This window comes from Carassius gibelio, chromosome A11 (assembly GCF_023724105.1).
Source record: "Carassius gibelio isolate Cgi1373 ecotype wild population from Czech Republic chromosome A11, carGib1.2-hapl.c, whole genome shotgun sequence".
Lineage (NCBI taxonomy): Eukaryota > Metazoa > Chordata > Actinopteri > Cypriniformes > Cyprinidae > Carassius > Carassius gibelio.
Window position 1 is genome coordinate 20,600,221 of NC_068381.1, and position 16,530 is coordinate 20,616,750.

Consider the following 16,530-nt stretch of genomic DNA (forward strand, 5'->3'; position numbering starts at 1 on the left):
CCAATTTGCTGTACAATATTTAAAAAAAGACTTATAAAAACAGCAAAAACAATTTAAAAATGTATATATAAAGACAAAGCAAACAACAACAGACAACAGAAGAAAGTCTTCACTTTAGCCAGAGCTCTTAGTTGGTAAAATAAAGCTTTCCATTTTATGAAGTTTTTAATTTTGGAGATTTAATCAATCTCATCTCAGTTTATTTGTAAAGCACAGTTCAATTTGATAGGCTAATAAATTTAGTTGTCAAATGAAAATCAAATTTAATCAAATTTAACTGTACTTTACAAATAAACTGAGATGAGACTGATTAAATCACCAACAAAATAAAAAGAAAAAAAAACACCATTAACATAAAAAAGGATCAGATTCCTTTTTAGACTTTTTTTATTAACACTTTCACTTGCTTTGGCAATGTGAGACTTCTTGAATTATTTGTGTTGCCTAATAATTGAAGTGATGTGGGTAATTGACAAATTCATCGAAAATCCATGTTATCACTATCTACTCAACCAAACTGCAGTTTGATTCATCTCATAATTAAGTACATAACATTTGCTAAAAATACTTAAATATAAAATGTTTAAAATGATTCTGTAGTTTTAGTTGTTATTTACAATATTGAGGTCATCAACAGGGTATTGTTACCCCTAGGGGTCTGTGGCGTGCATCTGCAAATTATTATTTAGCCTTTCTCTTAGATGATAACAGTTTATTATAAATAAAAATAATAAATAAACTGCAATATTTAGACCAACTGATGTTACTTTAAGGTCATTAAAGTTTTTAAGTGATTTAAAACCTTTGGTAAAACAAAATTTCTTAGTAACTGTGTAAACGTGCTGAATATACTAAAAATGCAAATCAGATTGCATATCATTTTTTATGGCATATGGACTTTGTCATCAGGTTGCTATTAATTAGGTCCTATGTTCCCTGCCTGGGTTCCTCTTCTTCTGCGTGTGTGTGTGTGGGAGTGGCTGTTGTTGGCATACATGAAGTGCATCACTGCCAGCAACTAAGCATTGTTTTTGTTTTTGTTTTGTTTTGTTTGTTTGTTTGTAAACAAACTCTGATGCTTTCAAATATTGGATAATAATAATTATATTAATAATAAAACAATTATTATTTGAATTATGCTTTAAAATGTTTGTTGACTCAAAATTAATTGTTTTTTCTTAAGTTTAGAAATCAAATTCTTCCTTTCATATATGTGGGACTGCATCATCACAAGTTCGACTGTCCCTTTGTCTATTTCCCTATGTCATGTTCACTATTCTGTACAGTGTAGGCTACTTTTAAGAGATGCATGTTTGAATCTAACATTTGAGTTTATGGTTTCTCTGTTCCTAATCCTGCATTTCTTTAAATGATAAAACCATCTACCTGTTCTATCATCCTTCCATTGTTTTTACCCTTTATTTGCCATTTAACTATACTCTGCCTTTCTCACACAGAATGACCTCCTTGACAGCAACCAATCTGGCTTCAGGAGTGGACATTCAATGAGACTGCCTTGCTCTCAGTTGTTGAAGCCCTAAAACTGGCAAGAGCTGAATCAAAATCTTCAGTACTTATACTGCTTGATCTGTCCACTGCTTTTGACACGGTTAACCACCACCAGATCCTCCTGTCAACCCTACTGGCAAAGGGCATCTCAGGAACCGCACTCCAGTGGTTTGAGTCTTACCTATCAGATAGGCGCTTCAAAGTATCTTGGAGAGGTGAGGTGTCCAAGTCACAACATCTAACTGGGTGGCTTAGTTCTTGGACTACTTCTCTTCTCTGTCTACATGACATCATTAGGTTCTGTCATTCAGAAACATGGCTTTACATACCACTGCTATGCTGATGACACTCAACTATACCTCTCATTCCATCCTGATGATCCGACGGTAGCTGATCGGGACATATTGCACTCTGAACCTTTCTTTCGGAACATGCCGCATAACTTCTTGTTCAAGCTCTTCTTCTGTCCAGGCTGGACTATTGCAATGGTCTCTTGGCAGGTCTACCAGCCAGTTCTATCAAACCTTTACAATTAATCCAAAACGCAGCAGCAAGATACATTTTTAATAAACAAAAAAAAAACAAAAAAAAAAAACATGTTACACCTCTGTTTATCAGTTTGCACTGGCTACCAATAGCTGTTCACATAAAATTCAAGGCATTGATGTTTGCCTACAAAACCATCACTGGCTCTGCACCCCTTTACCTAAATTCATTACTTCAGACTTATGTGCCCTCTAGAAGCTTGCGTTCTGCAAGTGAACGTCGCTTGATTGTGCCATCCCAACAAGGCACAAAGTCACTTTTACAGACTTTTAAATTAAATGTTCCCTCTTGGTAGAATTACCTGGCCAATTCAATCCAAGCAGCTGAGTCCTTAGCCGTCTTCAAGAATCGGTTTAAAACACATCTCTTTCATCTTTATTTGACCCTTTAGTTCTCACTATTCTACTTATATTCTTTAAAAAAAAGTTCTGTTTTCTTTTTTCTTTTCATTTATTATAAAATTAACAAAAGAAACAACAGAAAAATACCTCTAACACAAGCTTGCTGTATTCTTTTTCTATTCTATCGGTTTTATTTTTATTTATTATATTATTTAAAAGCCTTTGCTACGTGTACTGCGTTTAAGCTAACTGAGACTTGTTATAGCACTTGTATATCATTGCTCTTTTGTTTATTTTTAATTGCTTCCATTGTCCTCATTTGTAAGTCGCTTTGTATAAAAGCGTCTGCTAAATGACTAAATGTAAATGTAAAACCCAACAGCTGCATATTTCTCGTATATTTAGATTAAGATTGAGATTAGTGTTAAGAACAGGGTTTCGTATAATCGCGACCTTTGTTTTGTCGGGTGGCGGTCCATGATTCAGGCCAACACCGGAAGCTGTCATGAGACTCTGCGTTATTGCGCTCGCGCTGGAGCGCTGAGAAGTATTGTGACAGGCGCGTTACTTGAGCGGCTCGTAAAGGGTCGCATTGAGGGCAGCACGGCCGTGTTTTTCTTATACCAAAGCTCGTTTCGAGTCAGCCGCGGTTGCTGTTTCGTGGAATGACCCCTGCTCAGGAGAAAAGAGATTGAGGTTGACTGTAGCTGAACACTAAAGTTGTTCGGGTCTTTTTCCCTGCGGGTGTGTGAAGGTAGGCGGCTAAACGAGTGCGCTAACAGACACTATTGATAAGGACCGTTAATTCACTTCAGGAATTCACTAAGAGATGTTAAACGAGATGTATGTGATGTAGCTCGTTTTATTCACTTGTAGTCCATAACTGTGCCAGCAGTGTACCCCCCCCCCCCCCCAAAAAAAAAAACAAAACAAAACAAAACAAAAACAAAGATAAAGTGATATTGAGTTTTATCTGTCTCCAGCAGTCTTAGCATGTTAGCAAAGTTCTCACGGACTGATTCTCACCACATCATAAACTGACCAAAATAAGCGCTAACTGTCGTTATAACACACTTTATAAACATCTTACATGTAACTTCTGTCTCACCTTGAAATAAATGTGTGCATTACTAGTCTAAATAGAAAGTGAGCTTAAAATTTACATTATTGCATAAACTAAACAATCCAGTCAGCATAGTAGGATATAGTTGTTCCACATTATAATTCAAAAACAGTCCTCTCTTACAAGGTTCAGTAGTTGTGCATCCTGTTGTATTACACTTTAATGTTCCCTGTATCTGATGAGAAATCAAATGCAACCTGATTATTATTGCCACATTGTTAAATTACTTGATTCTGTCTCAGAGTGGAGTTTAGAATCCATAGATCATCTGGTTTTGTTGAATAGACGTAAATTGGCTTTTTTTTTTTTCTTCAGACAGCAATGTTTAGCAAAGCAGTTTTCAGTTCTCTTTGCTGGTTTTACTGTGAAGTGATGTCATACTGTGAGTGAATAATTATTTTGTTTTATACTTTAGATAATAATTTCGTGAAATGGATATAAGTAAGCTTATATGAATCAAGGTTATTATGTTAAGTGGGCAATATAGTTTTTAACTAGATAAAGATATTTATGAAAAAAATTGCATCCCTTGAAATCAATCTTATCAGTTTTAAGTTTTAAGAGTTTCTGTTACTGGTATAAGACATCGCCTGGGGTTTTCCTTGTCTTTCCCAAATGCTTTCTGTTCCCAACGGTTGTTGCTTTTGACTGAAATTGCTTATAACTTTTTTAACTTTTTTTTTTTTTTCTTTTGGTCTGTTTACTTTGAAAATTTGCGTCTTTTTTTGCATTGTACTTCTGTTGTAGAGAATATATTGATGAAATTGTTTTTTAGTTTAACAGTGGTTATTTTTGTTGAGTATCAACACATAATACCGAGCTATAGTAATTGGATGGATAAAGATTAATACCAAAAAATGTAGTCTTTACTCAGTAATATAATCTTAATAGTTTTCCAGAACTGGACTTTGTTAATTGATGCACATAGTTTTATTTTATGCAAATGATGTGATAGTAATGTGAATTGTTTTAGTAAGTTGGATTTTCTGTGTACACTTTCTATCTGTGCTATCAGGCTTGGATTTGCGCAGCTTGTCAGTTAACAACGGCTAAGTGTAGTAACAGCTGCTCTGTGTGAAACCTAAAATCTACTCCTGGCGCCACCATCTGTAGAACTTAGTGTTACTGGTGCTCTCAAATGTTAGTCTGGAGCCCTTTCATTTGCTAGTTTGTCATATTCACATGAGAACAGCATATTTCTCCCCTCTTCAGTCTGAAAAACGGAAGTCCAACCACATTTCCAGATATGATGTTGTCTTAAATTATGAGAAGAAGAGAATGAGGAAATGCACGTTTAACGGTTTTGCAGACTGACTCATCATTTTTCAACAGGACATACATAGGTTAAACATGAAGCAGTATTGTCCAGAGTTGGTAGTAGGTCTATGAGTGTCTCTTAATGAGATTTGTGACTTTATAATTAGGTTTCATCTTCACTCCAAAAAACAAAGGATGTGGTCTTTTTATGTTGCTGATGAGCAGGATAATTTGACTAGAACATGGTGGTTTCTTGTTTTTCTTGTATTTTCTTTGATCAGTTTTTGACTGTACAGAGGATGATCAGTTCCCTTTCAATACTTCACTCGTACTGTGTCGAAGATGCTTATGGGGAAAAACTAATTTTTTCTCCTGAACTGTATGTAGCCTTATTCAATCACGCAGTGAAACTGCACGGCCATTGGTTCGTGCAGTGTTATTAAAACAAACCAATGGCTCGGCAGTGGTGCTGCACGAACCTATGGCAGTGAAGCCCGCCAAAATGGGCGGGCGATCTGGCTATATATTGCCCGCTTCGCCATAATTCAGATTCCATTTACAGAGATGACATACCTGAATTCAATGATGAACTGCCTTAACTATCATTTTGCATTATTGAGACACTGTTTTCCAAATGAATGTTGTTCAGTGCTTTGATGCAATGTATTTTGTTTAAAGCACTATATAAATAAAGGTGATTTCTTTAGAGGCATCGAGTTACAGAACTTTGCTCCTCAGCCATCTGGAATGCCTGGGGCTCAGGGTGAATTTTGCCAAGAGTTCGCTGTCTCCCAGCCAACGGATATTGTTTCTGGGAACAGTGTTAGACTCAGTTACGATGAGGACAACAATGGTGAAGGAGCGCGCCATGGGTCTACAGCGACTCGTGGCCTCTTTCAAAATAGGTGCTTCTCGGCCCCTAAAAACATTCCAGAAGTTGCTGGGCCTTATGGCAGCAGCATCGCCGTTGCTGGAGCACGGGCTGCTACTTATGCCCCCTCCAATATTGGCTGAAACCGTGTGTTCCACCTCATGGGTGGAGACACGGACGCCTGAATATCAAGGTTATTCTTTGGCAAAGCGAAAATATACCTCTTCTCCTCAAAAGACAACTCTAATTGCCCAACATATTTTTCCAAGATCGAGGATGCATTGTCCCAGGTCTGGCCCAACCGTCTTCTTTACGCTTTTCCTCCGGTTCCTCTGATTACCCAAGTAATCAGGCAGGTCAGGGACCAGGGTTCCTCTGAGACGGGACTTCCTGTCTCAGGTGGACAGAACGATTTGGCATCCGCACCCAGAGATGTGGCACCTTTGGTCGCTCAACGGGAACCCACGGGACTCCCTGAGAATGTGCTAAACACAATTTCACAGGCTAGAGCTCCGTCTACACGATGCTTCTATGCCTCCAAATGGTCTGTGTTCTCCACATGGTGCTCAGACCATGGCGAAAACCCAACCTCCTGTGACGTATCGGGGATACTGTCATTTTTACAAGAGCTCTTGGAGAAGGGACAATCCCCCTACACGCTCAAGGTCTACATAGCGAATATAGCGGCGTCACACACCCTTATAGCAGGCCAGTCGGTGGGCATAAATGACTTAGTCGTCCAATTTATGAGAGGTGCCAGAAGGCTTCATCTGCCTTACCCTCCCACTGTCCCTTCATGGGACCTGCCCACGTTACAGAGAGCCTTAAAGAGGGGCCCTTTGAACCTCTAAAGTCCATAGGCCTTAAGGCCCTGTCTCTAAAAAGACTGCTCTGCTGTTGGCACTAGCATCTGTTAAGCGTGTGGGCGATTTGCAAGCACTCTCTCGATAAGCCCTAATTGCCTAGAATTCGGGCCTAACGACTCGAAGGTCGTCCTGAAACCAAGGCATGGCTATGTAACAAAGGTGCTCGCCACACCTTTCAGAGCACAAGTGGTCACTTTCTCTGCATTACAAAACACAGAGGATGATCGAGAACTGAATCTGCTTTACCCAGTCAGGGCTCTAAAATTCTACAGAGAGCGTTCTGTGCTCTTTATATGCTCTGGAAACCGCGCCAGAGGTTTACCGGTCTCAAAGCAAAGGCTTTCTAAGTTGATTGTGGACGCAATTCAGCTAGCCTACTCTTCTTTAGGCCTGCAAAGCCCAATTGGAGTAAGAGCCCATTCAACAAGAGCAGTGTCTTCATCCTGGGCATGGTCTAATGGTGAGACTATCACAGAAATTTGTGAAGCAGCTGGTTGGAACTCGCCATCTACATTTGCTAGATTTTATATTCTAGACGTCCCAGAACTTCATGCTAGGGTACTTTCTGTGTAAAGGTCACCTTTTTGTTCCTCATTCTCATGCTCTTGGCAATTCTTTGCCCAAGACTCAAATTCTGCTCATATGCACTCGGCTCCTTTGGTACTGAGGCAATACGAACACGGGATGATCAGGCTAGGCCAGACATAACCTCATTGAGCTTATTCTGCTCCTAGTTGCTTTTGTCATATCTTGGTATCACAGATCAAGTATGATTGTGTTTGTCGTCCTCCCTTCTTAGCATGGCGTGATTGAACTGGGTTCCCATAAGCATCTTGGACAAGGTACGAGTGAAGTATTGAAAGGGAACGTACAGTTACTAACCTAACCTCGGTTCCCTGAAATACGGAACAAGTACTCCATTCCTTGCCATGCTAAAAGGCTGCACGACTCAGTCGTCAATAACCAAGTACGTTTTCAGTATTAGTACAAACACTTTGTTTCACAGATCATGTTGCATAGTGCTTACTATCATTCCTTTTAGTTTAACCTGATAACTGTCACTCACGTTTTTGAAGATAGACTTGAATGTGCATGATACAAACCTAAATTTTTATAATTCATGACTGAATACATTTTGTAACATGATTTTGATTTACCATTTACATGGTAATGCAATGTCTGATTTTTAAAATGGGTTTTAAAGGATGAATTTTGAGATTTTATGTTTTCTAGTGATGTATAACTTCTGATGATTTCTAAAATGTGATAGAGAAAAAGGCAACAAGGAATCTTTTTTTTTTAAACAAAGGTCAAAACTCCTTTTGTAATGTAGGTTTCTGAGGGTGCACTCTTGTCATAAATTGATCTATTACTTTTCCTACATAATTTTTAACTAAATATATTGGTAAAATATATATTTGGGAGTCTTAGACCTTTCCAACGATATATAGTTTGTCAAGATTAGATTAGATTTGATTGTAATATAGTATAGTCAACGTAGGCGTCCCGTATACGGGACGGGGTGACATTTAACAGGTTAAGTTTTGATAGTTAGTACGATGATTAAGAAAAGCCATTGTCACATTCCCCGATGAGGTTTACTTTTTTGATCCAACACTAGATTTAGTTATGGTGTCAAATTAAAGCTGTGTTATTTATTTTACTCACCGCCCAATGTTGTCCAACAAAACAATTAGGGCTGGGTATCGATTCAGATGTCCCGATTCGATTTGATTTCGATTCACAAGCTCTCGATTCAATTCAACATGGCTTTCTAATAGGGATGTGATTCACTCAACTCACAATTCGATTCGATCCATGATTTTGATTTCACGATTCAATTAACAAAATATTTTTATTATTATTATTATTATTATTATTATTACAAAATTACACGCTTCTTTGTGTCAGTTTAATTTAAAGGCAAGTATTTTCCAGAAATGTATTACTATCGTTCAGCAGAATGTACATAGCCTACTACTACTAAAATGAATCAAACATAAAAAAAAAGAAAAGAATAATCACACAACATTTCTTCCATGTTTTATTTATTAGTAAATCCCCTTTGTTTACCAAAAAATAAAGTTTGCTTAATTTTCAATAATTAAAAGAAAAAGGAAATTAATGTTTTATGCCTTCATTTGATAACCAGAAAAATGGAAATACACAACGGAATTTCGGAGGGGAAAAAAATTATCCATTTCATAGGGCCCTAAACATGTAATTTTTGCTAAACTTATAATAAATTGATGTGAAAATGTATAAGTGGTATGATTTTAATTAATTAGACATGCTTTTTGATTAATACAATTATATTTAACCATTGCAAAGGAATTGAGAAAAATTAAAACAGAAAAAAATGGAATCCAGAAAAAAAATGTAACAGAATAAAAAAAAAAAAAAAAGGATTTCGTAGGGCCCTATGCAAGTTATGCATTCAGGAAAAACGGCACATCTCAAACACACTAAACAGCGCAAGTAGTGTCTTTGTCAGCTGCACACGCAGCCTTTCTGTCAGAGCAAATGACAGGTCGAGTCAATTAAACTAATCTGCAAAACGAAACTATAAAACTGTCTTACTAGTTTTTAAAGGCCTTAATATGAAGCTTGTCGTGTTTAAAACAAATTGGTTTATGCACTTTCTCCCCAGCAGCATAGTTTCTGTCCTCTGCTATATTTTCAGATGCGCTCGTATCAAACTACTGTATATATAGATATAGACAGTATTGCCTCAAATCGAATCGCATATTAAGAAAATATCAATATCGTACAAACTCGATATACCGCCCAGCCCTAGTTCTTAGTTACCTTTAGATTATTCAATTCTGTAAGGGAAAAAATCTTTAAGGGAATCAGTGGGTTAAAAACTCTTGTGAAGTTGGACAAGTATTGGAAGTTTCAGGGCTTGAAGCCGCTTGGACCATAAGAATTTGGTAAAATTCGGAGTCTGTTAAGAGCAACAAATGACAAACAGATGAATACAACTGTGAAGTAAAATAATACATTTTGTCTGTTTGTCTTCCTTAACTGTGACTAAACAAGCTATGAACGTTTGAGAAATTGTGGTTAAGTGGTATCCGCTGTGATACATTCTTTCTGTTCAAGCTTTGTGCTTTTTCTTTTAATTTATGTTAGATAATACAATGTTTGCACTCAACGTGTTTTGCCAGGTTTCCGTTCTAAACAAGGGGTAATTGGTTAATATGATCTCTTTCAGCAAATGCCATAAAGAAATAAAAAAATACAAAACAATACAAGTATTGATGCAATATTATGAAGAAGAATAAAAGTTCAGTTATTGTATCAGCATAGCTCTAAAATGGTAAACAATTTAATGATAGCAAGTGTGACTGATAAATTAAAGAAAAAAAAAATGTGCAGCTTGTTTTAAGTGAGTTCTGCCTTTTTTCTTGGTTGCTTGGTACACTGGAACTAGGGCTGGGTGTATTGAACTAAAAACCGATTCCCCCTCCTACTTAAATACAATATTCAGATGAAAAAGAAATTGTTCAAATCAAAACAAGTTTTAATATCATTCTTTATTAGGGATGTAAACGATCAATTGATGATCCATTAATTGTCGATAAGAGATGCAATCAATTAAGGCTGTCGATGGTCGGTTAACCGATTTAATGTTTGGCTGCATGCGGCTAAAGTCTCCGGTGTGGCTCATGCGCAGAACACGTGCGCAGAACACATCGCAGAACACGTGCGAGCAGCTGTGAGTGATGGTGATCGTATATAAATGATCATCATCATTAATTCACAATGTACTAATTAAGCTTTTAATGTGATTTAAACTTTAAAAATACATTGAAATAGAAACAACACAAAAGTTATTCAACATAAAATGCAATAGAAATGTAGTAACTAAGTCATTTCATCAGATAACTGCGCTTTACAGGGCTGCGCGACACATGATTGACAGACTATTCATTCCTACCACTTATTAATTTGTGGCAATTGTCCATGTTTCATTAATTTTGTTCCCTAAATAACGCATGGTTTAACTGAAATAATGGAACAAATTAATAAATCAAGCAAATTATTTAATTTAATGAAATCTTAAATTTCCCTTCCCATGTTTACCACACACAGTAAGAGATCCGATTAAAAGTGAAAGATAATAAAATAAACCTGCGTATTTAGAGGGTTAGACTGTGAAGATTTAAGAAAAGAAACAATGCCTTGTTGTTGATGGAAATCCATTTTATTTGTGGAAATTCGTGACCAACCTGCAAACCAGAACAAAGCCACATAAATGAAGGCTATATCTCGAATGGCATCCAGGGGCATCGTCACGATCTAACATTTTCCTAAACGCTATAAGATCACAAATTAAAGTAAACACTTTAGCGAAAAAGGTTTTTACATTTTTTTAATGTCTCTGCTAGTGTTGTCATGATACCAAAACTTTAGTATTCTGTACCGATACCAGTAAAAAATCCATCGTTCTCGGTACCAATTTCACTACCAAAGCAAAACACAAAAATATGTGAATTAAAAAAAGAAAAAGTTTTTATCACATTAAAATAAAACAAATGCCATTTTTTATACTTATTTACAATCATGTTTAAAGTTTTTCTACAAGTAATATAATTATGAAGAACAGTAAAAAAGTTTTACCCAAATTTCATTTCATTCAACGTAGGCGTCCCGTATACGGGACGGGGTGACATTTAACAGGTTAAGTTTTGATAGTTAGTACGATGATTAAGAAAAGCCATTGTCACATTCCCCGATGAGGTTTACTTTTTTGATCCAACACTAGATTTAGTTATGGTGTCAAATTAAAGCTGTGTTATTTATTTTACTCACCGCCCAATGTTGTCCAACAAAACAATTAGGGCTGGGTATCGATTCAGATGTCCCGATTCGATTTGATTTCGATTCACAAGCTCTCGATTCAATTCAACATGGCTTTCTAATAGGGATGTGATTCACTCAACTCACAATTCGATTCGATCCATGATTTTGATTTCACGATTCAATTAACAAAATATTTTTATTATTATTATTATTATTATTATTACAAAATTACACGCTTCTTTGTGTCAGTTTAATTTAAAGGCAAGTATTTTCCAGAAATGTATTACTATCGTTCAGCAGAATGTACATAGCCTACTACTACTAAAATGAATCAAACATAAAAAAAAAGAAAAGAATAATCACACAACATTTCTTCCATGTTTTATTTATTAGTAAATCCCCTTTGTTTACCAAAAAATTAAGTTTGCTTAATTTTCAATAATTAAAAGAAAAAGGAAATTAATGTTTTATGCCTTCATTTGATAACCAGAAAAATGGAAATACACAACGGAATTTCGGAGGGGAAAAAAAATATCCATTTCATAGGGCCCTAAACATGTAATTTTTGCTAAACTTATAATAAATTGATGTGAAAATGTATAAGTGGTATGATTTTAATTAATTAGACATGCTTTTTGATTAATACAATTATATTTAACCATTGCAAAGGAATTGAGAAAAATTAAAACAGAAAAAAATGGAATCCAGAAAAAAAATGTAACAGAATAAAAAAAAAAAAAAAAGGATTTCGTAGGGCCCTATGCAAGTTATGCATTCAGGAAAAACGGCACATCTCAAATAGTGATCGACCGATGTATCGGTTTACCGATATTTTTCCCGATATTTAAGCATTTTTCCATAATCGGGTATCGGTTTTGTAATATCGGATTCGCCGATTTACGGCGCCATCTTGTGGCCGTTTTGAGATTTCCGCCATTGCACCCCGGGCGTCTGAGGTGATCAGTCAACAACAACTCAGTGCACAGGTAAAGTATATGTTCTACTTGGTTTGCTTTAATTAATCAACTTTATTTAACATAACAGACATGCACAAATGAGATCTGAGACATAAATTCCTGATATAGTTAATTTATGCAGCTTGTTTCTAAACAATTGAGACGAACTCATCGAGTTACGTAGTGTTCGTCATGTCCTGCTCCAATAAAGACGTATCTTTAAATGAATTAAATAAAACAGACATGAATGAGTGCATGTTGAAAATAAAAAAAATGTTTTTTTTATTATTTTATTATGTGTTTTATGTTCTGTCGCTGTTATTCTGTTGTACTGCGGAGCTTCTGTCACGAAAACAAATTCCTCGTACGCTATGTGTAAACATACCTGGCAATAAAGCTCATTCTGATTCTGATTCTGATTCTGAAAAGCGTTGAATTTAATTCTCTATCTGTTGTATTTGCTCACCATTAGTCTAGAAGAGAAAGTTCGTTCATATTGCTTAGCAACTGACGGATGATCTGGAGGCTTAAGCACGGCCACTGAATGAAACTTTTGACAAGATTATCTTGTTTAAACACCCTAGATTATATTTTAATTTACTACATAACAAATATTTCGCTAATACACATATAAATATAGCCTACCGCTTTGTGGAAATTAATTATTTATTATCTCCATGCGCGATCGCGGTTGATTAAATTATAATCAAACAGCACTTTGTCAGTTGGCATTTCATGATTAAACATTAGATTAAATTTAGATCATAAAATGCCAACTGACAAGTGCTGTTTAACTTTATATAGTCTCGGGAAAAAAAGTTCGTTCATATTGCTCAGCACCTGGGTTGATGATCAGGAAGCCTCAAGCAATGCCACTGAATGAAACTTTTGACAAGATTATCTTGTTTAAACACACTAGATTATATTATCATTTACTACATAACAATTATTTCGCTAATACACATATACATATACCGCTTTGTGGAAATTAATTATTTATTATCTCCATGCGCGATCGCGGTTGATTAAATTATAGTCAAACAGCACTTTGTCAGTTGGCATTTCATGATCTAACGTTAGATTGAATCTAGATCATAAAATGCCAACTGACAAGTGCTGTTTAATTTTATATAGTCTCGGGATAAAAGTTCGTTCATATTGCTCAGCACCTGACTGGGTTGATGATCAGGAAGCCTCATGCACGGCCACTGCATGAAATTTTTGAAGGAAGCAGGCTTACAGGGCAGAATGCTGAAAGACTCTGTTTTCTACACTAAAACCTAGTTCTGCTTAACTGTGAGTATTAAGTTACATTACTAAATAGCTATGCACTCCTAAATAGCCCTCCCGCCCCCACCAATATGTTAAAATCTTTTTTGTGCTTTATTTTTTTACCCGTTTTTATTTTTTTACCTCATCAAAGCTTTTATTTTAAAACAAAGACACTTGCACTTGCACAGTGCACTAACATTTTTTGGACTCAGACCCCTCTATTTATTTGTGTATAAATATAAAGTTTTTTTTGTATGCAAGGAAGGAGTGATTGTTATAAATAAAATGTTTTTTTTCAGCTCATTTGTGTTGTAATAATTGTCAGAAACAGAAGTATAACAGTAAATAAATATCGGTTCTGCATATCGGTTATCGGGTACATAAACATGCAAATAATCGGTATCGGTATCGGTTATAAAAAATCAATATCGGTCGATCACTAATCTCAAACACACTAAACAGCGCAAGTAGTGTCTTTGTCAGCTGCACACGCAGCCTTTCTGTCAGAGCAAATGACAGGTCGAGTCAATTAAACTAATCTGCAAAACGAAACTATAAAACTGTCTTACTAGTTTTTAAAGGCCTTAATATGAAGCTTGTCGTGTTTAAAACAAATTGGTTTATGCACTTTCTCCCCAGCAGCATAGTTTCTGTCCTCTGCTATATTTTCAGATGCGCTCGTATCAAACTACTGTATATATAGATATAGACAGTATTGCCTCAAATCGAATCGCATATTAAGAAAATATCAATATCGTACAAACTCGATATACCGCCCAGCCCTAGTTCTTAGTTACCTTTAGATTATTCAATTCTGTAAGGGAAAAAATCTTTAAGGGAATCAGTGGGTTAAAAACTCTTGTGAAGTTGGACAAGTATTGGAAGTTTCAGGGCTTGAAGCCGCTTGGACCATAAGAATTTGGTAAAATTCGGAGTCTGTTAAGAGCAACAAATGACAAACAGATGAATACAACTGTGAAGTAAAATAATACATTTTGTCTGTTTGTCTTCCTTAACTGTGACTAAACAAGCTATGAACGTTTGAGAAATTGTGGTTAAGTGGTATCCGCTGTGATACATTCTTTCTGTTCAAGCTTTGTGCTTTTTCTTTTAATTTATGTTAGATAATACAATGTTTGCACTCAACGTGTTTTGCCAGGTTTCCGTTCTAAACAAGGGGTAATTGGTTAATATGATCTCTTTCAGCAAATGCCATAAAGAAATAAAAAAATACAAAACAATACAAGTATTGATGCAATATTATGAAGAAGAATAAAAGTTCAGTTATTGTATCAGCATAGCTCTAAAATGGTAAACAATTTAATGATAGCAAGTGTGACTGATAAATTAAAGAAAAAAAAAAATGTGCAGCTTGTTTTAAGTGAGTTCTGCCTTTTTTCTTGGTTGCTTGGTACACTGGAACTAGGGCTGGGTGTATTGAACTAAAAACCGATTCCCCCTCCTACTTAAATACAATATTCAGATGAAAAAGAAATTGTTCAAATCAAAACAAGTTTTAATATCATTCTTTATTAGGGATGTAAACGATCAATTGATGATCCATTAATTGTCGATAAGAGATGCAATCAATTAAGGCTGTCGATGGTCGGTTAACCGATTTAATGTTTGGCTGCATGCGGCTAAAGTCTCCGGTGTGGCTCATGCGCAGAACACGTGCGCAGAACACATCGCAGAACACGTGCGAGCAGCTGTGAGTGATGGTGATCGTATATAAATGATCATCATCATTAATTCACAATGTACTAATTAAGCTTTTAATGTGATTTAAACTTTAAAAATACATTGAAATAGAAACAACACAAAAGTTATTCAACATAAAATGCAATAGAAATGTAGTAACTAAGTCATTTCATCAGATAACTGCGCTTTACAGGGCTGCGCGACACATGATTGACAGACTATTCATTCCTACCACTTATTAATTTGTGGCAATTGTCCATGTTTCATTAATTTTGTTCCCTAAATAACGCATGGTTTAACTGAAATAATGGAACAAATTAATAAATCAAGCAAATTATTTAATTTAATGAAATCTTAAATTTCCCTTCCCATGTTTACCACACACAGTAAGAGATCCGATTAAAAGTGAAAGATAATAAAATAAACCTGCGTATTTAGAGGGTTAGACTGTGAAGATTTAAGAAAAGAAACAATGCCTTGTTGTTGATGGAAATCCATTTTATTTGTGGAAATTCGTGACCAACCTGCAAACCAGAACAAAGCCACATAAATGAAGGCTATATCTCGAATGGCATCCAGGGGCATCGTCACGATCTAACATTTTCCTAAACGCTATAAGATCACAAATTAAAGTAAACACTTTAGCGAAAAAGGTTTTTACATTTTTTTAATGTCTCTGCTAGTGTTGTCATGATACCAAAACTTTAGTATTCTGTACCGATACCAGTAAAAAATCCATCGTTCTCGGTACCAATTTCACTACCAAAGCAAAACACAAAAATATGTGAATTAAAAAAAGAAAAAGTTTTTATCACATTAAAATAAAACCAATGCCATTTTTTATACTTATTTACAATCATGTTTAAAGTTTTTCTACAAGTAATATAATTATGAAGAACAGTAAAAAAGTTTTACCCAAATTTCATTTCTCTTTTAATTAATGAAATTTAAACATAATTTTTTTTTTTTTTTTTTTTTGCTATTCAAATTTAAACATGGAAGAAATATTGTGTGATTTATTTCTTTACAAAATAAAGTTTTATTAATTTTTTGAACAGTAGTAGGAGTATCACATACATTCTACTAAATAATAGTAATATTTCTAGCACAATGTCTTTATGTAAAAATGAACTTTTATTTTGACGGGCTACTTTTATTTTGACACTTGTTTAACTCATATGAAATGGTAAAATGCTTGTGAAGTGACTCAGAACATTTATGGTGATGTTGTTTATGTATCTTTGTCCTCACTGAGACAGCAGATGCTGAAATTACCGCA

The 16,530-nt window shown here is 35.3% G+C and overlaps 1 protein-coding gene across 2 annotated transcripts in view; it reads left to right on the forward strand.

The window, feature by feature from the left end:
* The first annotated feature begins 2,893 nt into the window (after nt 1–2,893).
* LOC128022638 (ras-related protein Rap-1A) overlaps nt 2,894–16,530 on the forward strand; it is a 51,462-nt gene continuing 37,825 nt past the window's right edge. Inside the window, exon 1 of one of the 2 annotated variants that reach the window (XM_052610380.1) lies at nt 2,894–3,150. The gene's annotated coding sequence lies outside the window, so the exon portion shown is untranslated. The remainder of the gene's footprint in view (nt 3,151–16,530) is intronic. The other variant, XM_052610379.1, reaches the window with a different exon arrangement.